This window comes from Macaca fascicularis, chromosome 6 (assembly GCF_037993035.2).
Source record: "Macaca fascicularis isolate 582-1 chromosome 6, T2T-MFA8v1.1".
Taxonomy (NCBI): domain Eukaryota; kingdom Metazoa; phylum Chordata; class Mammalia; order Primates; family Cercopithecidae; genus Macaca; species Macaca fascicularis.
Window position 1 is genome coordinate 59,170,918 of NC_088380.1, and position 10,879 is coordinate 59,181,796.

Below are 10,879 nucleotides of genomic sequence, written 5' to 3' on the forward strand. Positions count from 1 at the left end.
ACAGTAACAAAACATAAACCATTGGGGTGAAAAATAGGAACTCATGATTCTATACTGATAATAAATAGAGATAAAGAATGGGGAAGAGGTGAGGGCTCTTGCTTATAAAATGCCAAATGCTGAGTGGTAAATATAGAAAGAATGCTAGAATTGGAAAATCAGCAATTTGCAATCATTATAGGCAAGATTTCATTAGGAAGCAGGACTTCTGAAATGCCTATATGAGAAAGTTAACAGATCCTCTTCTCAAAGAAAGTGATAAAATTGGATGAATACATAAATTAATTAATAATAAAAAATAAAGTCTCTAGAAACTGACAACAGGGTATATAACAAATTGAGAAACATCTGCTCTAGAAAATCTGCTGCATCTCAGTAAGAGAAGTATGGGTCTGTGTCATTCATGCCAGGGGTTGCTCCTATCTTCTCCATCTCCATGTTGCAGAAATTCTATACTATGCAGGTGGGCAGGCCATGAGGACTGGTAGCTACCATCCACCCTCAGCAGTTCCAGACCTAGCACACAGGTGTCACTCCAGGAGAGGCTGCAGCAGGTTGGAAAGAGCAGCAGCTCCCATTCCTACTCTCATGGCTCTGCCTTGTGTTGTGACAGGTCTGTCCAGGATGGATATAGCATGATGTAAGAGTGGCAGCTCCTTGACCCTGCCTGACAGGGTTAACTTTATTAGCAGCAGAACATGAAAAAAGCAGGGACATTGTTTAAAACAAAGAAGTGACATCTAGAAGGTGGTAGAATAGGAGGTTCCTGCCTTCAAGCCCCCACAGAAACACTGATTTTAACAACCTACCCATGAACAAGAATATGTTTATGTGATGCAGATAGTCCAGCTCAGAGGTTCCATCACCCTAGTGGAGCCACAAAATCCCAGCATAGATGCATAGAAGGTAAAAAGAACAGTTTCACTTTATGTGCATCACCCCTCCTTCAGGTAGCACAACTCTGCCAACAGAGACCCCTTTAATCTACAATTTCTTTCTTGGGAAAGAGAGTGAAATAAGTGCCTAAATTCCTTAGTCTTATGAGACACTGTCCAAGAGACCCACTTCTTCTGCCTTGCCTACCCAGAACACTGAGATCAACATAGCTAAATCACCTGAAGACAACTAGGAGCAGTGAAAAGGGACCATAGCAACCAGCATGCAGGTCTCAAGAATCAGCACAGGTTCTATTAACAGACACATGGACCTACGAGCTTAACCACAAGCTTTTAGACACCTTACTGGGAGACCACCTCCTGCTAACTAGCCAACAAGTGCCCCCAGCACTGTGCACCACTTTCTTTCTCCCCATAACCACTGCATGCATTTCTCCACAGAATTCACATGGATATAAGTTGCTAACTCAACTCTGCTTAGTTGGAAAAAAGCACAAAACCTTAAACATTCAAGGGCACTGTCCTATGATACATAAGCAGGAGACTTTCAGCACCCTATTAGATTTGCGAATAATGACAGAAAGCACACAATCCTAAGATGCCCCCTTCAAGAGAAAACAAAGGAGTAGTGGAGTAAGCACATCCAGATAAAAGGTATGAGAAACCCCTAGATTCTAGCTGGGCTGACTGGCAAAGATATTTCTCTCCTGAAGCCAGTCAGTAAAGACCAGAGGAAGTGACTACTTCAAATGCCAAGACAGCAGTGCAAATTTCAAGAAACATACATACAAAATCAAGGAAACGTGATACTACCAGAGACAAAATAAATCTCCAGTGGTTGACCCCAAATAAATGAAAATCTATCATTACCTGAAAAATAATTCAAAATAATCATGTTAAAGAAGTTCAGTGAGCTTTTATTCTTGTACATTTATTTAAGTTCCTTGTAGATTCTGGATATTAGCCCTTTGTCAGATGGGTAGATTGCAAAAAGTTTCTCCCATCCTGTAGGTTGCCTATTCACTCTGCGGATAGTTTCTTTTGCTGTGCAGAAGCTCTTTAGTTTAATTTGATCCCATTTGTCAATTTTGGCTTTTGTTGCAATTGCTTTTGGTGTTTTAGTCATGAAGTCCTTGCCCATGCGTATGTCCTGAATGGTATTGCCTAGGTTTTATTCTAGGGTTTTTATGGTTTTAAGTCTTACATTTAAGTCTTTAATCCATCTTGAGTTAATTTTTGTATAAGGTGTAAGGTAAGGAAGGGGTCCAGTTTCAGTTTTCTACATATGGCTAGCCAGTTTTCTCAATACCATTTACTAAATAGGGAATCCTTCTCCATTGCTTGTTTTTGTCAGGTTTGTCAAAGATCAGATGGTTGTAGATGTGTTGCGTTATTTCTAAGGCCTCTGTTCTGTTCCATTGGTCTGTATATCTGTTTTGGTACCAGTACTACACTGTTTTGGTTACTGTAGCCTTATAGTATAGTTTGAAGTCAGGTAGCATGATGCCTCCAGCTTTGTTCTCTTTGCTTAGGATTGTCTTGGCTATGCAGGCTCTTTTTTGGTTCCATACGAACTTTAAAGTAGTTTTTTCCAATTCTGTGAAGAAAGACATTGGTAATATTGAATCTGTAAATTAGTTTGGGCAGTATGATCATTTTCATGATATTGATTCTTCCTATCCATGATCATAGAATATTTTTCCATTTGTTTGTGTATTCTCTTATTTCCTTGAGCAGTGATTTGTAGTTCTCCTTGAAGAGGTCCTTCACATCCCTAGTAAGTTGTATTCCCAGGTATTTTATTCTCTTTGTATCAATTGTGAATGGGAGTTCACTCATGATTTGAGTCTCTGTCTATGATTGGTGCATAAGAATGCTTGTGATTTTTGTACATTGATTTTGTATCCTGAGACGTTGCTGAAGTTGCTTATCAGCTTAAGGAGATTTTGGGCTGAGATGATGGGGTTTTCTAAATATAAAATCATGTCATCTGCAAACACAGACAATTTGACTTCCTCTTTTTCTATTTGAATACCCTTTGTTTCTTTCTCTTGCCTGATTGCTATGGCCAGAACCTCCAATACTATGTTGAATAGGAGTGGTGAGAGAGGGCATCCTTGTCTTGTGCCAGTTTTCAAAGGGAATGCTTCCAGCTTTTGCCCATGCAGTGTGATATTGGCTGTGGGTTTGTCATAAATAACCCTTATCATTTTATGATACGTTCCATCAATACCTAGTTTATTGAGAGTTCTTAGTATGAAGGGGGTGTTGAATTTTATTGAAGGCCTATTCTTCATCTGTTGGGATAATTATGTGGTTTTTGTCATTGGAAAGTGGACGAAGGGTATGAACAGACCCTTTTCAAAAGAAGACATTTATGCGGCCAACATATGAAACAGTGCTCATCATCACTAGTCCCTTAGAGAAATGCAAATCAAAACCACAATGAGATACCATCTCAGGCCCATTAGAATGGTGATCATTTAAAAGTCAGGAAACAACAGACGCTGGAGAGGATGTGGAGAAATAGGAATACTTTTACACTGTTGGTGGGAGTGTAAATTAGTTCAACCATTATGGAAGACAATGTGGTGTTTCCTTAAGGATCTGGAACCAGAAATACCATTTGATCCAACAATCCCATTACTGGGAATATACCCAAAGGATTATAAATCATTCTACTATAAAGACACATGCACATGTATGTTTACTGCGGCACTATTCACAACAGCAAAGACTTGGAACTAACCCAAATGCCTGTCAATGATAGACTGAATAAAGAAAATATGGCACATATGCACCATGGAATACTATGCAGCCATAAAAAAGGATGAGTTCATGTCCTTTGCAGGATCATGCATGAAGCTGGAAACCATTATTCTCAGCAAACTAACACAGAAACAGAAAACCAAACACCACGTGTTCTCACCCATATGTGGGAGTTGAACAATGAGAACACATGGACACAGGGAGGGGAACATCACATAGCAGGGCCTGTCAGGGGGTGAGGGACTAGGGGAGAGATAGCATTAGGAGAAATACCTAATGTAGATGACAGGTTGATGGGTGCAGGAAACCACTGTGGCACCTTCATGTTCTGCATAGGTGTCCCAGAACTTAAAGTATAATAAAAGGCGATAAAAGAACTAGGTAAAATGAAAAAATAAGAAAATATATTTTTTGGTACATTTGCTAGTCAAGATAGATGTTGATTATCTATGTTATGCTGTTGTTATTCCTGTTGTTTTTCCCCTACTACTGCTGAAGAGTAGTATTTTGACCATGCATTTACCCAATTTTCTGTATGTTGTTATTCTACCAGTTCATATTCTGAAAGTTAAAATAGATTATCCTGCTTTTCTAGTTTACATCCATGTCTTCTGTGAATAACTACAATTCAGATTGTTTGAATCAGCTTCTTTCCTGTTTTTTTTTTTCTCTTCCTTGTTTCTCTTCCAGACATCTCACACGGTAGTGAATTGTGAGAGGCCAGTCCACTCCCTATTTTAACTTTACCTTTATTGAAATATTTCTAATGTTTTCGTTGATTAGTATATTTGCAGAATTTTTCCCTTTTACTACGAATTTTTTAATTATGCTATTTTGCATGTATAATCAATTATTTTATTCTAAGATTTAATGTTGTAATTTTTCCTTCTTTAATTTTTTGATTTAATGAATAAAGTTTGAATTGTAGAAAAAGGTATAACAAAAAAAGTTCAGCGAGCTATAAGAGAACACAGATAAGCAACTATAGAAATCAAGAAAACAATACATGAAAAAAAATTTTAACAAAGAAATATAAATAATAAAAAAGAACCAAACAGAAACTCTGAAGCTGCGGAATACAATGACTCAACTAAAAAATACAACAGTTTCAACAGCAGAATTGACCAAGCAGAAGAAAGAATCAGCTAACTAAATTCAAGTCATTTGAAATTATTCAGTCGAGGAACAAAGTAAAAAAGAATGAAAAACAATGAAGAAAGCCTATGGAGCTTACGAAACACCATCAATTGACCAACATATCCACAGTGGGATCCTCAAAAGGAGCAAAGAAAGATAAAGGAATAGAAAGGTTATTTTTAAAAATAATGACAAAAGGTTACCAAATTTGGGGAGGGTTATGAACAGTTAGATTTACGAAGCCAAAAGAACTACAAATAGACTCACCATAAAGAAGTTTTCAACATGACATTTTATAAACAAATTGTCAAAAGTCAGTGGCTCATGCCTGTAATCCCAACACTTCAGGAGGCTGAGGCATACAGATCACTTGAGGTCAGGAGTTCGAGACCAGCCTGGCCAAAATGGCAAAACCCCATCTCTACTAAAAATACAAAAATTGGCCAGGTGTTATGGCATGCACCTGTAATCCCAGCTATTCAGCAGGCCAAGGCAGTAGAATCACTTGAACCTGGGAGGTGGAGACTACAGTGAACCAAGATCACACCATTGCACTCCAGCCTGGGTGACAGAATAAGACTCCATCTCAAAAATAAATAAATAAACAAATAAAGTTGATGACAGAGGGAATTTTGAAAGCAATAAGAGAAAAGCAATTCATTTCATGCAATCAAAATCCCCATAAGACTCTAAGCAGATTTCTCAACAGAAACTGTCCAGACCTGCAGAATGGGATAATATATTCAAAGTCTGCCTGGAAACAGACTTGGGGCTTTTAGCAGGCAGGGTTGAGGGCATGGTGGGAGTGAGGGTGGCCCTTCAGTTTGCATGGAAACTAAGTGAGGCCTATGACGGCCAGCTTTCCCCCACTTTCCTGACAACCTGCATGACTCAGCAGAGGCAGCCATAATCCTCCTAGGTACACAACTCCAGTGACCTGGAAATCTCACCCCCACTCACCACAGCAGCTGTAGCAAGACCCACCCAAGGTGAGTCTGAGCTCAGACATGCCTAGCCCTGTCCCAACTGATGGTGCTTCCCAATCCCCCCTGGTAGTGGAAGACAAAGGGCATATAATCTTGGGAGTTCCAGGGCCCTGCCCACCACTGGTCCCTCTCCATAACTACTATAGCTGATGCTTTCCGGAAAGCACAAACCTCCTGGCAGGAGGCCAACCACACAAAAATAGAGCATTAAACCACCAAAGCTAAGGACCCTCATGGAGACTGCACCCTCCGCCATCTGCACTGGAACAGGTGCTGGTATCCACAGTTCAGAAACCCATAGACAGCTTACATCATAGGACTCTGTGCAGAAAATCCTCAGTACCAGCCTAGAGCCAGGTAGATTCACTGGGTGAATAGACCCAGAAGAAAGACAATAAACACTGCAGTTCAGCTCACAGGAAGCCACATCCATAGGAAAAAGGGGAGAATACTACATCAATGGAAGAGCCTATGGGACAAAAGAATCTGAACAACAGACTTCAGCCCTAGACCTTCCCTCTGACAGAGCCTACCCCAATGAAAAAGAACCAGAAAACCAACCCTGGCAAAATGACAAAACAAGGCTCTTCAACACCCCCCCCCAAAAAATCACACTAGTTCACCAGAAAAGGATCCAAACAAAGAAGAAATTCCTGATTTACCTGAAAAAGAATTCAGGAAGTTAGTTATTAAGTTAATCAGGGAGGGACAAGAGAAAAGTGAAGCCCAATGCAAGGAAACCCCCCCAAAAAAGGATACAAGAAGTAAAGGGAGAAATACTCATGGAAGCAGCTTAAAGAAAAAACAATAATAAACTCAGGAAACTTCGGACCCACTTTTAGAAATGCAGAATGCTCTGGGAAGTCTCAGCAATAGAATTGAATAAGTAAAAATTCAGAGCTCAAAGACAAGGTCTTTGAATTAACCCAATCCAACAAAGACAAAGAAAAAAGAATAAGAAAATATGAACAAAGCCTCCAAGAAGGCTGAGATTATGTTAAACAACCAAACGTAAGAGTAATCAGTGTACCTGAGGATGAAAGTAATTCTAAAAGTCCAGAAAACATATTTGGGGGAATAATTGAGGAAAACTTCCCAGCCTTGCGAGAGACCGAGACATCCAAATACAAGAAGCACAAAGAACACCTGGGAAATTCATTGCAAGAAGATCTTCACCTAGGCACATTGTCATCAGGTTATCCAAAGTCAAGACAAAGGAAAGAATCTTAAAAGCTGTGAGACAGAAGCATCAGGTATCATTAAAGGAAAACCTATCAGATTAACAGCAGATTTCTCAGCAGAAACCCTACAAGCTAGAAGGGATTAGGGATCTATCTTCAGCCTCCTCAAACAAAACAATTATCAGCTAAGAATTTTGAATCCAGCAAAACTAAGTATCATATATAAAGGAAAGATAGAGTCATTTTCAGACAAATGACGAGAGAATTCACCATTAACAAACCACCACCACAAGAACTGTGTAAAGGATCTCTAAATCTTGAAACAAATCCTGGAAACACATCAAAATGGAACCTCTTTAAAGCATAAATCACACAGGACCTATAAAACAAAAATATAAGTTAAAAAGCAAAAACAAAAAACTGAAGTACACAGGCAACAAAAAGCACAATGAAAGCAATGGTACCTCACATATCAATACTAACATTGAATGTAAATGGCCTAAATGCTCCACTTAAAAGATACAGAACTACAGAATGGATAAGAACTCACCAAGCAACTATCTGCTGCCTTCAGGAGACTCAACTAACACATAAGGACTCACATAAGCTTAAAGCTTAAAGTAAACGGGTGGAAAAAGGCATTTCATGCAAATAGATACCCAAAGAAAGGAGGGATAGCTATCCTTTTGTCAGACGAAACAAATTTTAAAACAACAGCAGTTAAAAGAGGCAAAGAGGGACAGTACATAATGGTAAAAGGCCTTGTCCAACAGGAAAATATCACAATCCTAAACATATATGAACCTAACACTGGAGCTCTCTAATTTACAAAACAATTACTAATAGACCTAAGAAATTAGATAAACAGCAACACAATAATAGTAGGAGACTTCAATACTCCACTGAAAGCAGGAGACAGGTCATCAAGACAGAAAGTCAACAAAGAAATAATGGATTTAAATTATACCTTAGAATAAATGAACTTAACAGATATATACAGAACCTCTCATCTAACAACCACAGAATACACATTTGATTCAACAGCACATGGAGCTTTCTCGAAGACAGACCATATGATAGGCCATAAAATGAGCCTCAGTAAATTTAAGAAAATTGAAATTATATCAAGCAGTCTTCCACACCACAGTGGAATAAAACTGGAAATCAACTCCAAAAGGAATCTTCAAAACTATGCAAATACATGGAAATTAAATAACCTGCTCCTGAATGAGTATTGGGTCAAAAATGAAATCAAGATGGAAATTTAAAAATTCTTCAAACTGAATGACAATAATGACAAAATTTATCAAAATCTCTGGAATACAGCAAAGGTGGTGCTAAGACAAAAGTTCATAGCCCTAAATGCCTACATCAAAATGTCTGAAAGAGCACAAACAGAAAATCTAAGGTCACACCTTGAGGAACTAGAGAAACAAGAACAAACCAAACCCAAACCCAGCACAAGAAAGGAAATAATCAAGATCAAAGCAGAACTAAATAAAATTGAAACCAAAAAAATATAAAAGATGAATGAAACAAAAAGCTGGTTCTTTAAAAAGATAAAATAAAATTGATAGACCATTAGCAATATTAACCAAGTAAACAACAGAGAAAATCCAAATAACCTCACTAAGAAATGAAACAGGAAATATTGCAACTGACACCACTGAAATACAAAAAATCATTCAAAGCTACTATGAACACCTTTATGCATATAAACTAGAAAACCTAGAAGAGATGAAAAAATGCCTGGAAAAATACAACCTACCTAGCTTAAATAAGGAAGAATTAGATAACCTGAACATACCAATAACAAGCAGAGAGATTAAAATGGTAATTTAAAAATTACCAACAAAAAATAGTCCAGGACCAGATGGATTCACAGAAAAATTCTACAAGACATTCAAAGAAGAATTCGAACCAATCCTTTTGACACTATTCCACAAGACAGAGAAAGAAGGAACCCTTGCCAATTCATTCTATGAAGCCAGCATCACCCCAGTACCAAAACCAGGAAAGGACCATAACCAAAAAAGAAAACAACAGGCCAATATCCTTGAAGAACATAGATGCTAAAATCCTTAACAAAATACTAGCTAACCAAATCCAATAACATATCAAAAAGACAATCCACCATGATTAATTGAGTTTCATACCAGGGATGCAGGGATGGTTTACCACATGCAAGTCAATAAATGTGTGATACACCACAAAAACAGAATTAAAAGCAAAAATCACATGGTCATCTCAACAGATGCAGAAAAAGCATTTGACAAAATCCAGCATCACTTTAGGATTAAAACTCTCAGCAAAATCAGCATACAAGGGACATAATGTAATAAAAGCCATCTATGACAAACCCAAAGTCAACATAATACTGAATGGGGAAAAGTTGAAAGCATTCCTTCTGAGAACTGGAAATAGAAAGGATGCCCACTCTCACCACTCCTCTTCAGCATTGTACTGGAAGTCCCAGGCAGAGCATTCAACAAGAAAAAGAAATCAAGGGCATCCAAATTGGCAAAGAGAAAGTCATACTGCTACTGTTTGCTGATGATATGATTGTTTACCTTGAAAACCCTAAGGACTCCTCTAGAAAACTCCTAGAACTGATAAAAGAATTCAGCAAAGTTTCCAGATACAAGATTAGTGTACAAGAATCAGTAGCTCTTATATACAGCAACAGCAACCAAGCAGAGAATCAAATCTAGAACTCAACCCCTTTTACAATAGCTGCAAAATAAATTAATAAAATACTTAGAAATATACCTAACAAAGGAGTCAAAAGACCTCTACAAGAAAAACTACAAAACACTGCTAAAAGATATCACAGATAACACAAGCAAATGGAAACACATCCCATGTTCATGGATGGGTAGAATCAATACTGTGAAAATGACCATATGCCAAAAGCAATCTACAAACTCAATGTAATCCCCATTAGAATACCACCATCATTCTTTACAGAATTAGAAATAATAATTCTAAAATTCATACAGATCCAAAACAGAGCCCGCATAGACAAAAAAGACTGAGATAAAAGAACAAATGAGGAGGCATCGCACTACCTGATTTCAAACCATACTTAAGGCCACAGTCACCAAAACACCATGGTACTGGTATAGAAACAGCATTGACAGTCACATAGACCAATGAAACAGAATAGAGAACTCAGAAATAAACTCAAATACTTACAACCTTGATCTTTGACAAAGCAAACAAAAACATAAAGTGGGGAAAGAACACCCTTTTCAACAAATGGTGCTGGCATAATTGGCTAGTCACGTGTAGGAGAATGAAACTGGATCCTCATCTCATATCTTATACAAAAATCACCTCAAGATGGATTAAGGACTTAAACCTCAGATCTGAAACTATAAAAATTCTAGGAGACAACATTGGAAAAACCCTTAGACATTGGCTTAGGCAAGGATTTCATGACCAAGAGCCCAAAAGCAAATGCAATAAAAACAAAGATAAATAGCTGGGACCTAATTAAACTAAGGAGTATTGCACAGCAAAAGTAACAGTCAGCAGAGTAAACAGACAACCAGAGTGGGAGAAAATCTTCATAATCTATACATCTAACAAATGACTAATATCCAGAATCCACAATGAACTCAAATCAGTAAGAAAAAACCAATCCCATCAAAAAGTAGACTAAGGACCTGAATAGACAGTTCTCAAAAGACGATATACAAATGGCAACAAATACATGAAAAAATGCCCAACATCACTAATGATCAGGGAAATGCAAATGAAAACCACAATGCAATACTACCTCACTCCTACAAGAATGGCCATAATCAAAAAATAAAAATAAAAAACACAGTAGATGTTGGCGTATATGTGGTGAAGAGGGAACACTTCTGCACTGCTGGTGGGAATGTAAACCAGTACGGCCACGATG